This window comes from Zosterops lateralis (genome assembly GCF_965231275.1).
Source record: "Zosterops lateralis genome assembly, chromosome: 3".
Taxonomy (NCBI): domain Eukaryota; kingdom Metazoa; phylum Chordata; class Aves; order Passeriformes; family Zosteropidae; genus Zosterops; species Zosterops lateralis.
The window spans coordinates 76,951,929-76,976,817 of NC_139764.1; the positions used below are offsets into that span (position 1 = coordinate 76,951,929).

A 24,889-nucleotide genomic window follows, 5' to 3' on the forward strand; every position below is an offset into this window, starting at 1 on the left:
TTTGAAATAAGATTGACACTTTGGAGTGAGGAATATAAATCTAATGAGAGTATTTCAGCAGAGGTTTGTAATTAGGAATGAATGGAGGGAATTTGTACGCACAGTCTGCAGAAGGGCACAATGGAAGGTGAAATTGCACACTCTGCGCTGAATGAGGGATGAAAGCCAATGTATCAGTGTCATGGCATGACAGTGTAGAGTATAAATGATACTGTCACTGAGTGCTGCAGAAGGTATCAAGGGAATTCCACTCCAGTAAATTACATTACTTAGACAGACCTGAAGGCATTGTGTCTGAATGATTGGAGGGAAAAAAGGTTGTCAGCACAAAGCAGAAGATATTATAGAACAACTGGCTGCGGGCTTGGAAAGCTGTGTTTTTCTGATGTTTACCATGCAAAGCTTTTCAGATGCTATTTAAATTTCTTTTTTTGTTGAATTACAAATGTATTGATGAAGCAAAAGTATTTTTTGAGATGGTGTTTGGAGTGGATACAGCCTGTAGCAAAAGGTGTGAGCATGCACAGCTCCCATTTTTTCATTAGGAATTGGGACTTCTTCAGAATTGTGAAAAATCTAGTCACGTTCCCAGCTCAAGCAGTATTTTTTAATGCATTGCTTTATTTAACTGAGGACTTCCTTTTTGGCCTGGATTTTGCTTTGGGGTAATTCTAGCATAGATTTGTGGAGAGAGATGAGTTGTTATTGTTCTCACTAGCAGTGAGGGGCTGAACTGTGGTGAGCAACAGCCGATCACGGGACAGAAACTTTAATGTCTCCTTTAGAGGCATGGTGAGGTCCATGATGTGATCAGATAGGAGTATGATGTCATGGTGACAATGCAGCAAAAATCCAGAGTCTTACCCTTCCAGCATGTATGCACTAACGTAACACAGTGTGTTCCTCACACTGTTCTGCATTTTGCCCACCAAACCCCACTGCTAACACCAGTTCCAGCCACGGTGATGGTGTTGAGTGGAATAGTTATTTCTCACAATTTTGTTCTCTTTAATGACCTACTACATCCATCTGCACAGGGATAGTATCTTAGAGGTGGATTTAGCTGCTTCTCTGTCTCTGACCTCACACACAGACAACACCTAAAGCTCCTGTAATTTCCTAGTTTGCTCATGGGTGAGACAGCCCAGCTCCCTCAGTTCTCCCAAACTGCTGCTTGATGATAAAACATCTGTTCCCCGAAGATGCCACATTTCATCTTCTGATACATAATAAGCTCTTCTTGTCTTGGGGCTTCATGTAAACTTTGGCAGACTTTGTCCTTCTTAAAAACATACTTTCCCATTTATCTACTCATAAACAACATCTCTGAAAGTACATGCTATAAGTAATGATAAGGGAGCAGGCTCCATTCCTCCTTTCAAAAACTTGATTTTTGGCAAAGCCCACACAGGGCAGGAGGATGAACATGCAACACAGTTTTAGCAGTCCATAGAACAGGCTTCTCCACATGGAAATGGTGATTCAAATTGTGGGAGCATTAACCAAGAAAGGTGGCCAAACTGAAGGGTGCTGACTCTAGGAAGGTAGCAGTTCAAATGCTCCTGTGTAAAGGTTTCAGCCCCTATGGCCTGAAGCTGGAAACTAAAGCATCAAACCCACAGACTGTGTGGAAAAGCAGTCAGGCATCTGTGGAAAAGAAGATGCCCTGTGTGGGATGGGATTCAAAAGTAGAGCAATTTAGTAATGGGTCCTGATCATAGCCAAAGGTGAGTGGGAGGAAGCAAAGAGCAATTTCTATCTATACCTCCCGCTTAGAACTGAGCTGGAATAATCCAGAGCGTAGGGCTCTATCTGTCTGTCTGTCTGTAAAGAAAAGGATTTTCAGACATTAGAGATGTAAAGTTTGTCCTTAGACCTCATTGTAGTGGGAAACAACTATGCCTGCTTGAGCACCTGTTTGTAGCAGTATTAAAAATCTGCTGTCACTCACTTCTGTGGTATTTTGTGTCAAAAGCTGGCATTTTGACACATCTGGTTTTTTGCATGTTGGGAAAAGCTTTTTTCTTCTATTTAGTATTATTCCTGTGGTCATGATCAAGCTGTGTTTTCAAAATGTGGTTCTTTGTAGTCATCCATTGTTCCACAGAAAGTCCATTAGTTCTCACAGCCCCAGTTACTCATATGAGGCTGTTTCTTTTTCCCATGCTTGGTCCTGCAGCATGAATGCCTATAACCAGTACCTGTGAAGTCATCAGGGCCACACGGGGGAATGACAGGTGCAAAACTGGAATTTAAATTCCGCAAAGTAGTGTGATTGCAAGAGTGAGATAGAGCAGGAGAAGGAATGACCAAACTATGCTTTAAGGAAGGAAGACTGGGAGACTAACCAGTATTGCTTTAACTGAGAGAGATATTGAGCCTGCTCAGTTATATCGGTATTCCCTGGCAAATGTATTTTGTTGTGTAAATGGCTCTCTGTGGTCCCAGAAGACTATCACTATCTCTTCCTATCTTGTACAGTGGATTTCTAAATAATCAATCTTGGTGCAGGAAAGCTGCGGTTTAGTAAGTGTAGCTTGCTAACGAGTCAGTGGTTTAATCTTAATTCTCACTCCTCATGCTTTTGATAACACAGGGCTATAAAGTTTGACATTGTAGAATCTTCTCTGTAAATTCTGATTTGCTTGCCAAAAAATCAGTCTATTATTTTCAATTCCCCTCTTATCATTAGTGTTATTAAACTGACGATTGATGTGTAAAAACTGCCATTTGCATGAAGTTCACAAAACTGCAATAAAAGACACTTTTGTTCTGACTTGGTAAGGAAAGAGGAAAAAAACCCAGCTAAATAATGCTAGTTCTAACAGCAGAGATGTTCATATAAAGACATGTTCTGAACAATAAGATCGTTTATCCATGTATGACATAAATACATTGGAATTTAAGTAATGAGAGATCTTGTGAAATGCAGCAAAATGCACACCACTGGCATTGTGAAGTTTCCCTTCTCTAAAGCCCTGTTCTCAGGGAAAAGCAGCTTTACTTTTCCTTTGAAAATCCATTATCATAAGCCTTTTTCTAAAAAAACGTTTGTCGTAGTGCAATATTAAAGCAATTTTATACCCTAAGAGCAGTTCTTTCGTGAGGTAAAATGCAATCCCATGTGTGTATGTAATTGCAGTTTAGAACACTTCTCACAGCCCTAATTTGCCCAAAATTAAGAAAACCACTAACCTTTTTAGGCTTTCCTTTTCCTAATTGTTTTTTGTTCTCCCTGTCTTTATTCCACAAAATATTCTTTTTTTAAAATCCCTGCTCAGGAATGAAAAAAAAAGGCACAGAATGCTCTCTGGATTCATTGCAAAACATTGCTTGAAGGAAGCGTTTTAAGAGTTTAGGTTAAAAAGTTTCTGCTTCTTTCAAACTACATGGGTGACACTGCTATTTTGGGAGCCCATACCATCTGCTTGTTAACCAAAAAGCAAGGAAGATATTCCTAGTTCTAGTATAGATTTTTGGGTTGATTCCACATAAAATTCCCAACTGATCTCCGCTTGTGTTTGCCCCCTCTGTAAGCTAAAGAGAACAAGGCTACTCATTTCTTCCACTGTCACAGCTCTCAAGGTAAAGATGCTCAGCTTGTGGTCCTGAGTAAGACATGGTGTTCAAAACAGGCACAGTCCATTGTGACATAGGAGGTCCCTAATTCTTCCCTGCAGGTGTTCATGTCACAAAAACTATGACAAGGAGTAAAAGCGCAATATAGTGTCCAGCCCCTGATGTGCCACAGGTGACTGCTACCTGTGAATGAAGAAGAGGATGTTTAGGGGAGGCTTGGTTGGGTTCTTTTGGAGGAGCCGAGTTTTTGTTTGTGTTTGAGCAAGAAAGGAGGAGGACACCTTTTCTGCGGTTTTGCTTGTTTTGGGGGGGAAAGGCAGAAGGAGAAGGTTTCCTGGCCCACAGATCAGGTCATCTACCAGGTAGTGCAAGTCAAAAAAGTGGAGGAGCTCAAGAGGAGAGTAAGACTATCCTTCCCTAGGTGGAGAGGAATGGGAGGACTTGTAGTGCATATGGATTGAAGGAAAAGGTTGACATGAATAGGAGCAAGGTGGAGTCTATGTATTTTGTCTGGTGAGTCTGTGGAAATGGCACAGTGAAACATGAAAATGTGAGATGTTACCGTGGTCCTCCATAGGTGATGAAGACATTTGTCTGAGACGGGAGAGATTTAAGTCTATATTATATTGCTGGAGTATCTGCAAATACATATGTATCATCATTACAATATCTTCTGACTGGCAAAATGTTTCATCCAATCTCTGTTGACAGAAAAGATTGCCTACTGATAATTGCTTTGCTTAAGTGTCTGATAATATGCCAGAAATGAGAGCATTCTCTGTTAGGTCATCTTTAATTATGCATATACCACCTGTCAGCTTTAAATCTGGAGAAGATTAGTTTTCTCATTGGATTTAGAGTAGGGAAGAGAGCCTTCAACAAGAGGACTAGGCTGTTGCAAACAGTGTCTATGGGGGAGTTTCGCAAGCAGTCTCCTCATCATCCCTAGTCATGGATACCACTGTTGGCACATGCGGAAATATTTGAAATATTGCCTAAGCTTGCTGCCGTAGTGATGGGTTTCACAGGAAGAGGATTTCAGACCATCTGTTGCGTTTTCTAGTTTTCATCTTTCCCCATTTCAGAGGGAGAGGGAGTGCTGAGGTGGGGGAGGACACGTGGCAAGTTGTGGCTCTTTTGGTAGTGGTGGGGGGGGAAATCCCCCCCAAAAAGCCATGTGAGGGGGTTATTCACTTGCCACTGGTGAAACCACATAATAAAACTGGTCAGGTCAGTACAGACATGCCAAGTTAATAGGAAATTAAGGGCTCAAAAGACTGAAAAGTGATGGGGATGGGTGCTTTGCAGAAGGGAAGGATGGTAAAGATCTCTGAGGATATTAAATTAACAGGGTTGCCATTACCAAGCCTACTTAGGATATTAAAAATAATATTGGAGAATAAATTTATCTTTGTACAGAGTGGGGAGGCAGTAATTGTTAGGGAATAGTTGAAGGGATTTTCAGTTCATAGGAGAATACTAGCTGTTTATTTGGTACAGTAATAGATTTTAGGAATCTCCTTGGTTTTCTACTCTTCTTTACTCCAAGGACACTGTGGTTGGTTGTTCCTTGAAATGCATCATTTGCAAGAGAAAAAGGAAAAAGTCTTTGTTAAGCTTCTCACCTGCTTTTGGCAGAAGAGAAGATCACTTGAACTGTCAAATGTTGCTCCTGCTGATCCTTGCCTGTGTATCTGAGTGGCCAGTGCTTCCCCCCTCTCTGGGATTTTGGTTTTCCAGCTTCTGTCATCACTGCCTCAGCTTCCTAGAAAGAATTCCTCAGTTACACTGGTTAGCTGACACTGATCGCTTTTCATGGTAATACCTTCAGCCAGAGCTATTTCTGAAAATCTGGGATTTGGAACAGTAGGTCAATTTGTAAAACAACGAGCAAAGAGGGACAGATGGCTGTGGATACGAGAGCATGTTTCTGTTCATCTCCATTTGGCTTTTGCTGATGCTTCGTTGTTGCGTGAGCATTTGAGGCTGTCGCTTTGCATTGGTTAAGTGGTTGTTGCTCCTTTGCTTGAAAGACTGGCCTGTGGCACTTGTCATGTCCCCCACTCTGCTCCAGTGGGGCTCCAGGGCAGGCTGCCTCTGCAGAAGCTTGCAGTGCCTTTGCACTCAAGTACGTGGAAAGGGTTTGCAAGACTAGTGGATTTTCTGCTCGGAAATCTGGCTGTGTTTCTCCTGACCTTTTCTCCCAGGAGCTGCTCTGGGTGAGGTTTTCCTGATGATTCCTTTGCTCAGGGTAAGGTTACTGAACTCACCTTTCTTTGTTATTCCTGTGTAAATGATTACAACTTCTCCATCCTATGTTGTGCTGCTGAGTTTTGCTCAGTTCTTAGACAGATTCTGATTGATTCAGACTCACTTGCTTCTGTCTCTCTGAGTAGTGGTGCCAGTAGCATCACCTCGATGTAGCTGAATTTTACAGACCTGAAATGCAAAAGCATGGGGATGTGCCACAACCCTTTTTTCCGTGCTCATGATTCATTCAGCCCTTCTTTCCACCCTCCTATTTCATGCTAGAGGGCTCTCCAGTCTTGCAGTGGTCATTGGAAGATACCTCTTTTGTACAGGCTTCTTCAATAAATACGAGGGTATATGCATTCCATTATGCCGGTGCTACTGCCGAGCTGTGCAGCACCGCTGGGCACTGCAGGAGATGTCCAGTTCATTGGTCTGAGGAACAGCCATACTTAACTGAATATAGTACTTTGCCTTGGTCTCTGGAAAAAGGGATAACTAGGTGAGATTTAAGAATACCCATGCAAATTGAAATACTTACTTCAAACCATCTGAGCTCTTTCAGCTTGAGAGATACAACTTAGTCCTCAACCATGGCTGGTCCTGAGGGCTCTTCCTTATCCTATATTTTATAAATGATTGCTTAAACTACCAAGAGCAGTTTTTCTGGAAAACCTTCCTATTCTCAAACTCAGGATGTCCTATCTAATGACTACCTCCTTCTTTTCTCTCCTGAACCCTTCACTGGAGCTTCTCCACTGCCTTAGTCACAGGAGGGGCTTCAGCTGTCCTCTCCATTTCTCACAGGAACACTCATTTAACAGTCCTCTTGTAACCTTTGGTGTGTTGCTGATTTTAGGCTTCATGTGTTTTCTCTCCCTTTTTACTCTTTTAGAAACACTACAATAAAACTCTTCACATGTCAGATTTAGTATCTCTTATAGCAGAGACTTCCTACAGGATTCATACTTTTCCTTGGTTGATAATGAAGCTGGTGAAATTCAGTGTGATGTGTTTACATTGAGCTATTTGACTGTATACATTGCTAATTTTAAGAGGAAGGGGAACCCTTCTTGGGATAATTAGTTTTGCCATGTTTATAGACACGATCTCTTGCTGAAGCATGTTTTTCTTGACTCCGAGGCGGCTGCTGACAGCTGGCATTACAAGAGTTCATTGGGAGTCTCATGGTCCATGTGTCCTTATGTATACACAGCATAGACAAGATGAAGCCAGGGAGAGATAATGAAGGCAGTGATGCTAAACCCTCTAGCAGTACCTAGTAGTGAAGCATTTGAACAGCCAATGTGAGCCAAATTCCAGCTCCTGTCTAGGCTGTAATGATAAGGAAAATCACCTTGTCCTTTAACAGATTTTACCAAACCGGTTGAGCAGCCAAGTCAGGGGAATCATTTCTTCTTACTGCCTTTGCAGTGGCAGCACAAGCTCCTAAATCAGGGGGTTTGCCTGTGGCCCACCAGCATGTGAGGGTGCTGCTACATGTCCCTTGATGCCCTTCTGAGGTGTAGGGGTAGAGTGGTGTGTGGGTCATGTAAGTGCCACCATCAGGTTTTGTGGTCTTTCCACCACAAGTCAGCTGGCAACACAGTGCTGAAGATCGACGGTAAATACGCCCAACCTTCTCGAAAAGTTCAAGTGGACAATCAGAGCACAGCAAGTGGCTGCTTTTACACTTTGGTTACAGAGTGATTCTGGAGGGATTTCAAGGAAACCTCTTTGTAGCAGGAAGCTGCTGCTCTAGGCAGTTCATTTGATGAAGGGGCTGTGCCTGGTGCCTCCTTCCCTGGGCTGCTTAATAAATACATGAGTGCGGCCATTATCAGCCAAGCTCTGTTTCTTTCGTCTGTGCTAATGTGCTGGTATTTTATGTCGCATCAAGTGAGGAAGGAAAGCAGTGATATGAAGCCATTCCTCTCATTCCTTAAATAGGATTGATGACCACAGCTTAACAGCATTCCAAGAAAAAGACATTTGATTGAAAGTGGCCAGAGCTTCCCCTGAGATGCTGAATAAGGATGTTCATCTTGGTAATAACTTGCCTTTGCTGCATTTAAATGTGCACACACATATCTAAAGGTACCTCTTTGATTTTCTTCCTCTGCCTTCCCCCACCTCCCACACAGGCCCAAGGGAGCCCCATTGGCTCATCAGCATCTCCATCTCGAGGTGGTTCCCCCAACAGCACTGCTTGTTGCCCTTTGGTGCCCCTTCAGCCATGGGGAGTCTGCTCTGCTGTGCAGGAGCATCGGCAAGCTTTCTGCACACTGTGAGCTGGAATTCCCTCTGGGCCACTGCAATGAATATTGCAAAAAACTATGCTGAGCAGGGGAGGGCATCATGCTTTTCTGTGCCATGGCTTGCCAGTTCGAATCACATCTGTTGTGTTGCAGAGGGGAATATTGCTTTGTTTGCAGTGGGTTACTGGAGTACTAGCAAGTCTCATTTGTAAGGGGTCCTGGGCTAAAGTCTCATCTCATCTGTCACCAAGAGAAGGAATCTACTCTGACAACTTCTGCAAATGCTGGTTTCACTTTTGTTTATTTGTTCCCCAGCCATGTCCTTTGTTTCTGAAATGGTGTTCACATACCATGGGCTTTTTTGGTGTAAATCAATTAGCTTTAATTTCTGTCTCAACTACCTGATTTTTATCCCGTTTCTTCACCATCATTCTGTTGTTAATTCACATGTTTATGTGATGTGATATCCCTCCCTGGTTAGCAAAATGTTAGAATAGCTGTTGGCAGCTTCTCGAAGAGTAATTAGCAAATAGGAATTACTCAAAGATGTGCACACTAGCCTAAGTAGGCATTTTCCAGCTGTTTGCAAGTTCAAAAACTCGTAGGCACTTTTTGGGCTCTAACACAAGATTAATTACTTGCTACTACAAAAGAACATTTACAAAGATGTGTAGTGCACAATCCAGATTACTGTGTTTTGTTCCTTGAATTGGAAGCGGATATCTTTGTCACAAAGAGCGGGGTTTTTACAGTGCTTGGTAGTCCTTTTCCTGAAGAGCCGAGCCTTTTTGTTACAAGGGGATGTCACTCTCAGAATCAGAACCGTGAGAGCCACCTAAGAAAGTGCTGGGGGCTCATTAGCTGAGTCCCGGCACTCCAGGGTATAGCTGTTCCTGTGTGGACACAGCACAGTGCCAGTGCCTTTGTGTGAGTGCCTGGGCCAGGAGCCCCAGCTCCCGAGCCATCCCAGTCTAGCCCAGGACATCCTCGTTTCCTTTCTTTCTAATGTGCAGGGATTGCTGTCCACGAGGCTTTCTGTAGAAAGCCATTTACACTGCTGTGCCTTGTTTTGCATGAAGAAGCCCTCATAAATCAAATACAGCCACGCAGCTAAAGGTCTCCCTTTTATCCACAGGAAGCTACTGTCAGCCTGCTTTTATTTCTCCTCATTCCTATTCTGTTGTTCCTTCAGGATCAGCCTAGGGCAGCTGGATTTTTGTTTGTTCCCTGCAGTAATAAGGTAGTTGATCCCTGATAGTGCAATGGAGAGAGAGGGCAGGCAGAGGGGAAGTGCATGGCTGGTGTATTTGGACTGCTTGACAGTTTTATTTTAAGCTCAGGGTCTTCTTGCCACATCCGTAGCCTCTTCTGTTCTCTGCCTTTTGCTTGACATCCCTTGTGCCTAATTCTCTAATCAGCTGGATTATCATCTCTTGGCACTGTGTCCTCACCCACTCTCTAGCCTCTCACCAGTGATTGCTTCTCCCCTCTCATCTCTTCTTCCACTCTGACACTTCTCCCTGTTTGCCTCTCTGAGTGCCTGTGACTTTTCTCTCTCCTCACCTCCCAGCATCATCCCACCTCCCAGAGGGAGAACAGACAATTTCCGCAAGTCTTCTTTCTCGGTGTTGCCTTCATTTCTACCGCTCTTTCAAGCTCCTTGGCAGTCGTTCCCCTCTCTGTTCTGGGCAGTGAAACATCTCTCTCTCTGCCGCCTGTGCCCTCTTTTCTTTTCCCTCCCAACAGCCTTACATACTCACTGTAGCATGCAGTGCTTTATCTTCAGCGTCTTCAATTTCTTTTTGCTCACTGAAAACACTGGACAATAGGCACTCTTTCTCACAATTCATTTCCCTGTTCTCACTCCAGCCCCTCTGCCTCCCTGGAAGCAATGGAGCCAGGACTGGGCTCCTGCCCCCTTACTACAGACCTTTCTCCCTAGAAACTTCTCCAGCCATCCCTCCTCTGCCTTTCCTTCTGAGCAGCTCTTGATCCATGAGCCCCTAGCCTCTTCAGCAGTCTCTTTCTCCAAGGTGACCCTGGTCTTTTCCCTTCTTTTTTCTTGAACCCTTCCACACATCCATAATAATGGATACTAATGATACTTAGTGTTCTGGTGGATGTTGCTGCTGGCTTTTCCCCATCCTTTCAACTTCTCACCATTGCCTCAGAATTTTCCCATTTCAGAGGGGTTTTTTTCACATCTCTCCTCCTTTATTATTGCTAAAAACATTTGTACAAACATCTTTTCAGGATTAATTTCACCTCTTTCTTGTGCTCCTTCTGGAAAAATTCTTGCCACACGTAGCAGAGAAGAATGCATATGTGGATATGTACTTCAAGTGAGAAATGTGTGGAAATAATACCGAGACAACTAATTCATAAAGTAAAAGGAGCATTTCTTCCTTCCTATAAGGATGGGTTGCTCTGTTGATAGGGCTCTTAATTAAGAGATATGTCACTTTTTTAATGTTTGAAAAGCTTGTGCCAGGTGACATGAAACGCACAAAGACAATAATATTTTTTAAGCAATAGTAATTAAACATTGTGCATATGTGTGTGCATGTTTATATATGTGTATATATGTGTGCATATAGATATGTACATATGTATGTGTGGTTATATATGTATACACACACATACATAACTATAGGCACGTGCACATACGTGTCTGCTTTTAAGGCAAAATATGTGAGAAGAGTATGCTATAATGGAATAGCATCACACCATTCATAATCCGGTGGTGGCTGTCCTGTATTTCATCAAGCAACAGGTATTTATTTAAAGCATTTTAGCATTCCCTTGGGCATATAACCAAACTGTCTTACTCGCACTTTAAATTCTTGAGGTAATGGCATGAATCTGTGGATAGACTTACCTGATCTTGATATCTGATAAGTATAAATTAACTGAGCCTATTTCTACAAGACTTGAATTGTCCTAATGGCAAAATCTTTGTTTAGTCTGATCACTCAAAATTGTCTCTTCCTTTCCTGAAGCTATGTCTCTACGTGGTCAAGTTTGTCTAAAAAGATTGGATTAGGTCCTGCAAAACAATGTCTGCATTCTTATGATGGTCCAAGAAACAAAGTTCTTTGATTTAGTTAGACTTGTGGAGTGATTTTTAAATTAATTTATTTTTTTATTGCAGTCTGCAGTATAGGTTAGGTACATTTAGGATAGGCAGAAGTTGAGGGGGAAGAAGTAAGAAAAAAGCATGCTTGCTTTTACATTGCGGACTGTTCTCTTTTACACAAGACAAACTCCCTGGCAAGCACTGGAGTTTGCCATCTAGGCTGGTCCCCTTTTTAGCACAAAAATTGCTGTAGGGGTTTGTAAGCATGGAGAAGTATCGATTGTTTCCTAGCATGCTGTTTGTATTATATATTTCAGTTAATAATTTGTAATGCTTTTAGATTAGTTTTGATTGAAATACTAATCAATGAGATTTATAGATCTCCCGCTTTATACATAAACATGCCAATCTCCAGTGGAACATAACAGGGCTTTTTTATCCCAGATTGTTTATACTATATAGTTATTAATCTGTAGTTTAATGTCTTTGCCCTCATGCTGTTATGGTTTGATCCCACTTGTTGCAAGGTATCTCAAATCTTATTAAAGAGCATGGATTAATGGCACTCAGCACCTTCACAAGTAAGTGCTAGAATGTGCCAGCTACGTCCTGTTGAACGAAGACCTCCTGATGCCTCTTACTCTATGTGTGCAGCAGAAAGAGGACTGGCTACCTTGTGTCTTGTAACTTCACTCTATAAAATTTCACTCTATGAAGCCTTATTTTGAACCACTGTAGGTTTTCCAGACTTCAGGTGCACAGAGTCAGAATTTTGTTGCTGTGATGTTCTCTCAGACTGTTGTTGGAAAAACACCACCAAAATGTTTCAGCTGAGGGGGAAAGAAAAAGGAACATAAAATTGGAAATTATGTGTTGATTTCCCAACGTTCAGCATTTTTTGAGCGCTTTTAAAGCTCTGGTGCCCTCATGCTGTGGAGCAAAAACATGAGATCTCAGCTGGAGAGTGGTCTGGGGGCACACTGCAGCCATTCCTGGAAATCCAACCAGAAAGTTTGCTAAGGAAAGCCCAGGGCAGCTAGTGGCTTCTGCTCAATTCTTCCTCAAAAGTCAGGTTTCTGACAAAACAGGGGCACCTGTGCTCTGCTTGCTCCATCTGCGTTTGGCGTGATGTTGCAGGCTGCTCAGGTGGGATTTTGCAATGTAATGGTCAGCCAGTTCTGCTTGGGAAGCAGAAATCTCCCTCATCCTCACCCTTGTGAGCTCAGGGGTCAGGTTACACAATGGCACCTTCAGTTTGTTTAAAGCAAGGAAATTATGCACAAAAGCTGTTAAAAGAATATAAGGTTGTCAAGTCAAGTGAGAAATGTTATAACATCGCCTGCTCAGCCTTCAATTGAATCCTGCGTGCATGCAGATTTGACAGTCTTTAATTGCATGTCTCCAAGATCTGTGGAGAATATAGCTTCTCAATTCACATCAGAAAAATTATACACACTTTTTTCTGCTCAGGAAAAAAGCATTCTCTCTTAAAGATTGTCCAGACTGTAGGTATGGGTGTACATTTCATCAGCCAGGCAAAGCTTCCACAGGTCACAGCTGCCCAAAACACAGCCCTGAGCAAACCTGCCATGGTCCTGAAGGTAGTGTGGCACTGGTGATTGCCACTGTGCAGACAAGGACCGCACTAATTCCTTTTGTGTTGTCCTCAGATATGGTAAAGCCAAGGTGTCCTAGAGTGTCTGTCCCCTCATGAAAGGAGAGGAAAGGGAAAAAAGTAGCAGCAGGTGGTATTCAGCATGCTGCTGAGGGTGGGCCAGGCTTGGGATTATGTGGGTGTCTGAGCTAAGGTCTGCAGAAACTGTGGGGAATGTCTGGTTTTGGTGGCCTCTTTCTCTCCCAACAGTACATTCCCCTTGAAGACAAATGAGCAGACAAGGGCTGTAAATAACCATAGAGGGAGAGAGTGACATCAGTGAATACCCAACCGCATAAACCAGCCTTACGTAAGTCTGGTGTAACTCTAAACCAGTATATGTAAGTCTAAACCATTAGGATTGCACAAGAATCACATTGTTTGACATTTTTTATTAGCCAGGTTTCTAGCATTATGGGAGAGGCATTGAAGAGAGTGTGGTACATGAACAGGAATCCAAAAGATTTTCAGTTTGAGTGGTTCTCTTAAAAATGAACTAGAAAATACATGTCTGTGACTTGTTGCGTGAGAAAATGAAGCAAGAAAGGAAGCAATTTTTCAAACAGTACTATTTGTGGACAGTCTTAAATAACATGAATCACGGGCTCTCAAATCCCATACAATGACCTTGTGCAATCAGAGTACATCATCGACTAGCAGAATATGAATTTATGCATGCACTGTACTCAGAATTGGAAGAGATGTTTTCCAAAGTGAGAATCTGTTGTGTTGGCATAACATTGCATTTGAAGTAAAAAGCGTTGAACGCACTGGGAATTGTTGAAGAATATTCTGCCAGCTCTCAAAATTAGGATTTTACACTGCCATCAATAACAAAAAAGTTACTCTAATGAGAAGCCATTCTGGTTAAATGAAGAAATACAAGTTGTGATAAAACATTTATTAGTTTAATATCCAAAAAGGGAAAATAGAAAAGGCAGAAGTGTTCCCCAGGTGTTTTTCATATTTGAAACAGTGGAAGAGGATGTGTCCATCCTGTGCAATAATATGGAAAGAAGAGAAAGTTTGCTGCTTATAACAAAGGAGGATCTGGGAGGCAGGAGTGGTTGAAATTAAACATTCTCATATCCTACTGACTTTTACATCCAGGAATTTTAAAGGAAGTAGCTGAAAAGCTCTGTTAAGTGGCTGGTAATTTATAATAAATCTTGGGAAATGGGAAATTCCAGAAAATTGGAGGGCTGCCAGCTGTATTTCTGATATTTCAAAAAGATAAAAGGGATGTCCCGGGGAACTGATGGCTGGTTTAGCTTGACGTCAGTCCAGGGTAAAACAGTGGAACAGCTATTTCAGAATCTGTCAAGAGAGAACTCGGAGGCTAAAGGTATAGATAATTCCAGTAACAGTTGAAGAGCAAGCCTGTCAAAAAACCTCACTGGATTTCTTTGCTTTGTCAGGGTTGCAAATCTGTTTCATAAAGGCAGCTGTTGATTTGCCTTTAGGAGGCCAGAGTAGGTGGTCCTTTCTGCCTTTCGGGTTTGTGAACCATATAAGGAATGCCCAGAGATTAAAACTCCCATGACAGAGTTTCAAACAGAAATAATCAAGCCACTCTGTTTCCCTAGGATAAAGCATGTCTTAGTTTTGGGTTTGGGGTGTTAATCTCCTATTTGATTTTATTTGATTTGATGGCTTTTGCAGCTTTAAGTGTGTTTGAGTATATTGTTGTTCTGTGGGGATAAAGAAAAAATGAGCTTCAAAAAGCTTCATGAAAAGCTCAACAAATAAGGCAAGTATGCTCAAACAAAGATAAAATCCAAGTTCTTCTTATGAAGAAGTCTTTGTAGCTTTAATCCCTCGTTCTTTACCATGGCAAAGAAGATTTCATGAGCTCCTCTGGATCTTACAGTAGAAGGAAAGCTTCTGTTTTCCTTCTGCTGGCCTTCTGCAGTCCTGTAAGAAACTACAGATGCAGATGCTGTGTTGGCTTTACATAGCCTCAGAATGAGTACCCAAGTATATCAAATATTTTCTTTTTCTCTGGGCTCCTTCAGACCGCAGTTGCACTGACTCCAGGTGTCCATTTTTGTCTCACATCCTCTCCTTACCTTGGCTGTAATCTGTTAGATGTTGGCAGCAGAATTGATTGCTTTCTGTGCACCTTTCTTCATTGGATGATTTATTGTCTGCAACAGGAAAGGCAGTCAAATTCCAGAATCAGGGCCAGTCCATGGATAAAGGGACTTTAACTAGGCATCTAGGTATATGTCAGACTGAGAATAGTGAGAAGGCTTGCAACTCCCAATTAAACCTTCTGATAACAAAACGGCAATTCTCAGGTCTTTGCAGGATCAAAACCACAGTCAGAATCCCTTGGTGTAATCCAGGTATCCTCTTGGCACTTGCTCTGAGTTTCTAAACAGTAATTTCAGTGATCTTCTGATCATTTGATCATTAGAAAAACACGTGAAAATTGGTTTTTTGCATGTACTGATAGTACTTCCAAGATTCAGATGTGTAAATCTGTGGATCCTAATGCACTAGTCACTAGAATATATTTGTTTATTTGTTTAGTTACTTAGTTATAGATTAGTCAAAATCTATGATCTAACCATAAAGAAACATATTTTCCTCCAGTTTCCAAGAGAGAACATTATTGTTGGTATCCCTTTGGTTGTGGAAAACGCTGCACAGACAAAGAGTGTCCCACTGTTCAAGGAGAAGGCAACACCTGTATTCTTTCTCGAGAGCAGAAGGTGCAAAGTTACACCCTACGCAAGTCTGTCCCAAATTTAACCCAGTGACCTACTGCATGTGTCACTGCTCTTCACACATTAATCACAACAGACATGTTCCAAAGGACCTGCCAGTTTGTGTCCCAGGCAAGGATGAAGGATGTTTTGACCACCTGCTAACTTGCAGCAATGATGAAAAGCTTGTGTTTTAGGGGGTAAAACAAAAAGCAGATTTTTCCCATAACAGCTATGCAGCATGACAGGAGAAAAGGGGGTTGGGTTGCCTTCACAGCCTCTGCAATTTGTGCAGTCAAAGATGGTTGCAGTGGTTTTGGCCATAGCCTCTCAAGCAGATAGAACTACTTCCACCAGTTCTGCAGATAGGCTGGAAAAGCAGTAGTTAGTACAGCTTAGTGAAGAAAAAAAAAAAAGGCAATTTTGAGAGAGAACTTTTCCATTTGCTTTTTTGTGGGGGGGAGGGGGGGGTTGTGGGATTTTTTTTCTCTTTTTAAAAAGTGAAAACAATGCTCATTTGATGGCAACCAAAATTTCAAGTGCAGAGCTTCATCACTGATCTCCACTGGAGCTTTAAAATAGAACATAAAGGAAATTAATAACTTTTATTCAAATAACTTGTTAGCATACTCTTTGACATTCAAAGGCTGCTAAAAGGAGCTGCACAGCGCTGTTGTTCGTAATGTGTCACTTCCAAACTTTGGTGGCATCAGGGAATATCAGCTGGGCCTTTGTTCTCATAGTCATATTAACAAAAGAGATTTCAAATACTATCCTGAGGTCATACTGGCAAGTGACCTCAATATTTGACAAACCATTTGTGCTTCAGCAATTCCATCACTTCAGATGGCATTTCTGCAGTGCAAGTTATACATACATGTACATATATGCCCACACAGATACACATCAATTATTTGAAGGTTTAGGAAAAAGGAGGAAACCATAACACTGTATCACTCCTCAAGCAAAACCCCCAAATACTCATTTAAAGCAAGGAAAGGAGTGGGCCTTTGCCAGAATTTCCAGCCCCTGTTTGTGTGGTGACCTTAAACTTTTTTAGAGAGCCTACCAAGCTGGAAGGTAAAATTAAAACAAATCACTATTTCAGTTTTCCCTCTCAGATTCTTTAATCTGACAATCTAGCTCACCCAAGAACAATCCAAAAGGTTGTGTCTCTTACCCAAGGTCCTGAAACCATTGACTACTTTAGAAGAACATAGTATGTTGTTTGTTGTGCTTGGTGGTTTCCTGGCAGTGTTTCAGTGTTGGGCATTCCCCATTCTACTTTGAATAAGCTATTTTGAGTAGCAGACTTAGTTCTGGTCCCCTTCACGGTAGCCAACTACTGTAAAGAGCAACATGAAAGCTGCAAGAGGAAATTTTATCAGGAAAGAGTTCTGCGTTTCTTACTTTCAGTGTTCATATAAGCTGGTTAAGTAGCTTGTGAGAAATAAGGATAGAGGACAGTTTTTGTGTTGTTCCTCCTGTTTTCCTACCTGGTCTATATGGAAGGTGTCCCTGCCCATGGCAGGGGGGTTGGAATGAGATGATTTTTAAGGTCCCTTCCAACCCAAACTATTCTATGGATCTGTCTTCCCCCATGCATCTACCATGCCTCTTTCCTGAGGGCATCACCAGTTTATTTACAGAACATTGAAAATTCATGTTAAACTAAGCCTGACTCACTCCATGTAGGAAAATTAGTAGTATAATTCTGTAATTTTTACTGAGTCATAAAAATATTCATGTGTATACTTTGCCTCGTAGGCCTGTATAGAATGTATAGGTCAATGCATGTACTGTGCGTAAACATTATTTGCATGTTAACTAACGTCCCTAAAGGATGCTAGCTCTCGTTACCTTTTTCATCTGGGTTACTCTCTCAAGAAACAATAACAACACAACCCTCTGAAGTCAAGAAATAGGTTTTATCTCTATATGGAACATAATTCTGTTTGGACTCTTCAAAGCAACCTCCACTGGGAATCCCTGACTCCTTATGGTACCAATCTCTGAACAACCTGAAGCACAATTTCTTTAGAGTAGACACCTGGGGTTTAAATAAACATTCATCACTGAGACTACAGGCTTCCTGACAGTACTTAAAAAAAAAAAAAAAAAAAAGATTCAATGTAGACATGAAGCTGTGGTACATTTTTGCTCATGTGTGCATTCTGCCAAACCATTGTGAGTAACCAAAATGCTACAGATTAAAGTAATATTCAGCAATTCTATTTAAAGGTCTGCAGGATCAGAGTACCTCTTTTTATTCTTTTTTTGTTTTGCTTTTGCACAGTGTCTATCCTGTTGTGCTGTAGGGTCTAGGTCCAGTGTAAGAAAAGCAGTGAGTGACTTTGCAGTGGGTCTTACTTCCAACATCAAAGCCTCTGCACTGTGATGACAAATGAGCTGTTCAAAAACAGCCATTCTACAGTCTGCAGGATACATCCCTGTTCCTGTCAGTTTAGCTAAGGAAGGAATTTCCAGTATTCTCATTTCCGTTTGGAATCCATGTGAAGCTTGCAGCACAGAAATGGGGCTCATGGCCCATCCCTGCAGCCAGCATATGTATGGCACTGATGCTTTTGCTCACTGTTTGTGGTGTAACTCATGGTGGACCAGTTTGTGGCCCTTGAACCACTTGCAGCTGTTCAGCAGTTCCAAGGGTGCTCCCTGCGCTGTGGGCACTCAGTGTGTTGGAGCCATGCAGCCTCCTCAGCAAGAGGAATTCTTGCCTTTAGGAGATGTTAGCAAATGTCTGCAGGGCTCTGTTGTGTGCCCAGCCAGACCTGCCTGTCTAGAAGGCCTGCAGTTAAATTCTTCCTTGATTTCTCTTAGCTGTCTCCCTTCCCATTCACTGTCCAGTGAAGGTCCTTCTTCAAGGCACTATGGTCAGAAGCACCAGCCATCACTCTCGGGAGCAACACGTCTGCAGCTGCCGGCCAGGAATCTTCTGCAGTGTCTTTTCCAGTTGTTCTGCTTCCTTTACAGCAGAAGCTACTTGATCAATGTGAAAAGTTCATTTCTTAAGACAGTCTTGCTAATGGCCCTGGTGCACACAGTGTGTTTGGCAAGAGGAAAGTCCATGTAGCCTGGCGGCCTGCAAGTCTATTTTCAATTATCTGGGGTGCTCAGAGAAGACGACATTAATATTGCTGAGGATGACATAGCAAATTACTACTGCTCCCTAACCTTTTTAAATTGCTAACACTGTTGTAATCTGTAATTACAGAAATCAGTGTGAGAATTGTGGCACAGTATAATTATCTTTCCTGATACTTTATTGCTGTATGAATTATTAATCAAAATCAGTCTTGTATAGTATTTGCAGCAACTAAGAAGAATAATCTATAATTAAATTTCGTTGTTTCTATTTTTGTGCTGGTGTTTTATGATGTTGTAATTGATAATTAATTGGTTAAAAATTCACACGATTCTTGGAAGTTTCATGTGACTATGACTGCTCAGTATTCAGCATTTATTAATTGAATAATGGGCTCACTGAAGAGACCTTTGTATATAGTCTGCTGTCATTACAATGAGCTCTCAAAAATGGTGAATTAATCATTAGGCCTTTCAATAGTTTCTTTTTAAAGGAAAGCAGTGACAATATAATCATATCCTTTGTTATAGCTATAATTGAGAGATCGTAATAACCAATTATAAGCATGGTCATTTTAGGAGCTCTGAAGTGTCAGTTATTGATAACTTTCTTTAAAAACAAAGTGTTGATTACACAGAATGAGTCTTTTCATAGAAAAAATATTAGGAGATGGGGAAGGAAGCCTGGAAAATTATTTTCCTCCCACTTGCCACTTAAAAACAGTGCATGTTTATCTCTAAAAACTGTCAAGTCTGATGTGCTTCTGCTGTTGCCAATTGTCAGAAGTACAAGTTGCTCTCAACTTTTTTTCATTATTTTATCATCATTCTCCCCATTTTTTTCTGAGTTCCTTTTGCTAAATTGTTAGGAGGGAAAAAAATAATAGAAAACGTCAGAACAAAAGAGCATTTTTTCACATTCTCTGCCTGAATCCTGAATTGAACAGAAATGCCATGAGGCGTTTACATGAGAATTTGTAATGCAGACTCCAGCTACTGCTGACCAAAGATCCTTAGATGTGTTAAAGCTGGCCACTTCAAACTGTTCCCAAGATTCTTTCTTCTGCTGTAAGTGGAGCTGATTGAGAGAACGTGAACTGGAACTAAAAATACTCCCAGTTCAGTATTGATCCTCTCTTAACACAATAAGGAGAAAGTTGGGAATCACCTTGTGTTGCAGGACATAAAGTGTGATCTCCAGCTTATGCTTCCAAGCAAAACCTGTGGTTCATTTTACACCAGGTCAGGTACTGCAATTCCTAAATGAAGAATCACAGTGTTATCTGTTGGCTTCTGTATTCAAATGTAGCGTTACAGGCATAATGAGGAGATACTGACAGACCTTTTTAGGCCTTTGCTGTGAAGTTTTTGGGAGTCCTCTGTGCACTGTTATAGATGTGATGTCCTGTTTACGTTGCCTAAGGTAGAAGGAGGGGGATGAGATGATGCCTTTAGGTCCCTCTTTTCCCCAGTCCTTGCTGGTGGTTTGCCATAGACAGACTACAGAGATACTTCTGCAATTTATACACCTTTTATGAGTTGAATTCAGTATTGTATGGCTTCTTACGTCCTAAACCAGCTGCTCTGCTGGAGCTGCTGAGAACAGGAGTCCCTGGTGTCTGTGACACCCACCACATGGACAGATGTTTTTGTACTGCTTGCCTTTAACAACTTGGTCCCACACAACTGCAGTTCCTGTTCGAGAAAGAGGAGCACCAGGCAGCATGTCCATTGCTGTCTCCTGCAGCTGGGATCACAGGGGCAAGGAGGTCTAGGAAGCAGTAGATTTGGGCTTTCATCTGAATTGACATCCATCAAATAATTTATTTCTTTGTTTTGCAGTGGTTGGTAGGTCAGGAAGGATGGATAATACAAGCACATTTGTTGTTGGACAGTGGAATATTGTCTGTGGAATATTGGACAGGAGAGTATACATGCTGCAGCATGTAAATACTCATCCCATGTAAACTTGTACTCTCAGTACTGTGGCTCTGGATATTTTTATTAGGAGTAACTAATCCTTTTACATATGCAGTGAATTCTTTGCCCCGTAACGTGCAGCAGTGGTCAGTTGTACATATGGTTTATTGCAGTGAAATCTCTCAAGGAAAAACTAAACAACCATCCTGCTATGAGGATGGTGTACTATTTTGGTTCATTTCATTGGTCAGGTATCACAGCTTCTCCAGGCAACCTGTTCCTCAGTTTTTCCCTATATTCAGTCTAAACCTCTGTTGTTTCAAATTGTTCCCAGTGTCTGGCTCAATAGTGTCATTGACCTTGTAGGAGGAGTGTCAGGCTGCTGTGAGGATGCCGGATATACATCCAGGCAGTCTGCCATCAAAGAATTAAGTGTGCCCAACCTTGCTGTAGCTCCAGAGATCAGAGAAGCTCAGGCATGTTGAACAGCACAACTACAGCCAGTTTCTGGAGAAATTTCACTGCTAACCTGCTGAAAATTGTCCCTGCATTCCTCCTCTTATCCTAAGTGATTTCCAGTCTGATGCAACTTCCCAGCTTATGACAACAGAGTTTCTCTAACAGCCATTTCTAAAGGTTTTGTCAAAGAATTTCTGAAAGTCAACACTAATTACACATAACAGTGTTCCTCACAGCTAATTTGACGCACTTCAGGAATTCTGAGAGAGCCCATCAGAGACATGACTTCCCCTTGCAGAAGCCATGCTGCTTTGTCATGATGATAATTTGCCCAGTTAAGTGCTCTGTAGTTCTGCCATGATAGAGATTTACCTTTTCACATAATTAGCCCAGTTCTGATGCAGGACTTTCTGGTGTGTCTTGATAAGATTTTCTCTCCCCTCATGTTTCCCTTTAAAAACAGACACCACATCGCCTGTGGTCCAGTCTTGTGAGGCAGGAGCATGTTTTTTTTGTGATAGATAATGTATTTTTGGTAGCAGCTCAGTCAATGTGTTTATGGGTTCCTGGAGAGTTCTGGATGAGTGCCAGCCAGTACAGACAACATGCTGCAAACTAGAGTAATTTGGATGTTCCATGAGCAACATTTTTGTTCTCCTGAGGTTTTGTATACTTCCTCCATGCTGCCTGTGCAGAAGGGTTTGGTGGGATCTTCCACCCATCACCATGGAAGGAACATGTAAGCAACCTTTCAGTTCACTTCACCGCAGTTGCTGGCCTTTACCAGCAACTTTTTTGGCTCAGTTTCAATGGTGCTTTCCTTGCCCACAATAGTTCATGCCAGTTTCTGGAAACTTTTGTTTCATAGAGGCTTTTTCTGGCAGCATGGTGACCTATATGCAAACAAATGCACAGCATGTTCTTTTGAGCCAGAGAAAGGCTTGTTAAGACATTCCCTTTTCGGTTTGAAGAAATACCAAGTGTGTAGCAATGATTTCCATGAATAAGGTTTTGCAGACTCAGCATAATACTGAATTCAGCAAAAAATGATGCAGTTTGAATTAACACTGTGTAAAAGGCTTGCAGCCCAGCTTGCCTAGAGTTCAGAGATAATACCAGATCCCTGAGTCTTTTTATTCCAAGGAGAGGGGAAAAAAAACAGTTGAATTCTGCTAATTTTCGTGCTACTACATGCCAAAGTACTACAGTGACCTTTTCTCTTTGCCCTCCAAACTCTTGCCCTATGAAAATCAACAATATACTTCCCAGTGAAGGTTTCACCATCTTGCACCTTTCCTGCAGGATAAAACCCTCTTGGAGAGGAAACACCTCACGTCTGGAGGTCATGTGCTCAATGGCAGATTGTGGAAAAGGAAAGACTGTAAATCACTCGTGTTGAAACATTAAAAGCTGATAAATAGGTGGTCCTGAGCCGCAGCCCAGCCCTGGTTTCCCTGTACGCAATGCAGGGCTCAGGGTGCTTCCTAGAGCAGTCAGGGGCAGGGTCAGGGGGAAGTCTGTGGGAGGCTGAGATTGCAGCTGTCAGACAGGGCATCCACGTGGATTCTCAGTGGCTGTAGGAAGGCAAATAGTGTGGATCCACCTTCAGGAAGCCCCTGGAATCACAAGAGTAGCCTGGGGAAAGTATGATGATACAAGCGGCTGGGTGGAGGTCCTTCATGGGAGCGCAGGTAGGGATCTGCTGGAGTGGAGGGTGCAGTTTGCAGCCCCAGCACCTCAGGACTGCACCAGTCAGGTTTCCTAGCAGAGAAGGCAGGCTTGCTCTCCAGTGGGGAAATACACCATGGTATTTTCAGCACTTCGCAGCACATGCAGCAATTTTTTTACAAAAAATACACTTGATGAGAGCTGTAGTTAAAAAGTGAGAAATTACTAATTAGTAACCAAGTAATTCAGGGTTTGATTCACACAAATTGCACTATTACTGTAAGAGAGGATTGCAGTTTTAGGCTGGCTGGGGTTTGGTGGGTTTTTTCTAAGGCACTGAAAATACAATTCATGTTTTGTTCATTATCTGCCAGGTTTTGGGTTTCTTGTCCTTTTTTTCATCATCTGAGATATTACAGACATAAGATATGCCTGGAAAATAAAGGGGAAAAAAGGTTACTGCTTTCCCCTTTGCATTGTCATTTTCAACTCTCAGGTTTTCCCACTAGATTGTTCTTGTAAACTCTTTCATTTCATAGCACGCAAGAGTGACCAATTAGAACGTCATTATAGCTCTATCGTTAGCATCAGAGTTTAGTTATACAGAAAGCTGTGTGTGAGATGAGCTAAGTGTCATTTTCTCTTCTACCTTGGCGGAGTGCTAATAACGTGATTGCTGTCAATTCTTCTCATTAGTCTCAATTTATACAGAGAAAATTTTTTTTCTGGTTAAGAAATCCAGCTGGTACAACTCACCCTCCAGTGTCTCCCTCCCCTGCCTGTATGCAGATCAATTAACAGCTATGTATCTTCTCTCTAGATGTTAAGTTGTTGAAGGGCTAATCTGTGTCGCTTGGTTGTCGGGTTTTTTCTGTTCATGTAAGCATTTCAGCTGAGTGCTCAAAAGTGTAGCATGAGTCAGCGTAAAGATTGAAAATACCAGTAAAAGAGAATCCGTAAGCATTCCATTGACTTCCAGTAATATTACAGTTTTGCAGTGTTGGCAAAAATACCTATTTTTGTACAGAGTCATCATAGCCACTGGCTTAAAAATACTCATATAAAGGCGGGAAGATGAAGTTACCATTCAGAAGTTTAGTCAATGTAAGTAACAAGTGTGTCCTCTTAAGTCCATTCTTGTCTAGATGATTTGTGTCTTTCAAATGCCACCCTAGGAAAATGGTAAGCTAGTTTGAACTCACAGCAAGAGAAATAGTTTGAAGTCATGTTGTGTCTAGCGATGTGCCTGTATATTGCACTAGCAAAGGAGAATGCTGCAATGATCCACATTAAAAAGTAGCAGAGGAGGAATTTTGCTTTTACTTGATACAGTAGTCAGGTATTTACAGTGCAGGAGTACTGTACCAAAATACCATCATCTTACCCATAACCCTTGGTGCCTCTGAATTTTACCTCTCAGAAGGGAGTTGTTGTTCTCAATAAGGAAAAATAATTCCTTAAAAATACTGCAGGTTTGTGCATTTGCACAACTTTCCCTTCAACAGCAGATAGAGTAATATGTACAAATAATCCTTTTCCCCATGTAAGCCTGAAAGCAAGCAGCTTTGGTTTGGGATACATAGTCTGTTCAGTCACAGCACAGGCTTTTACACCTTCCTACTCAGAGAAGTTGAAATGACAAAATAATGCAAAGAGGGTTCAGTCTAATGCTGGGGAAGATGTTTTGGGTAAATTAATTACTTCAATGTGTACAAGTGCAAAGGGGGTTCAGGCAGTGTGAGGTGTTGGGGGGAGCTGTTTCCCTCCACCATCACCACTGCAAATCCAGTCATTGTTGTTCAGAGGCTTTGCCAGTTCTACATGTATCAGAAACTGCAAAACATCAGGCAGAGAATTTCCCTGACTCAGACCGTGGTAATGGGTGTGTAATCAGTGTCTGACATCATTCCAACCTCTGCTCTACTGTCAGAAGGGGGAGACCTGCAGGCAGGAGTAGCCTCAGCACCCATGTGCAGCCTAGGGCTGGACATCCATTCAGGTCAAGGGATTTTTTGGGCCTATGGGTCTGGAATTCAGGAAGATCTGCTCTTCTGTAAATGCCATTAAGCCACTGATGAAGGCTTGTTGCTTTAGCCGTACATGGAAACAGATTACTTCTGGAGCTGTTAAATATCTTTCTCTCCCTCTTCAGGCTTAAAATTCTGACTGAGAAATTAACTTGCTGTAGTTAGTGGCAGGTACAATTCCACCT

General features: G+C 41.9%; 1 protein-coding gene across 4 annotated transcripts in view; it reads left to right on the forward strand.

Annotated features, from left to right (window-relative positions):
• The window catches only part of BACH2 (BTB domain and CNC homolog 2), a 181,094-nt gene that overhangs the window by 110,541 nt on the left and 45,664 nt on the right, over window positions 1-24,889 (forward strand). The window lies entirely within an intron of this gene.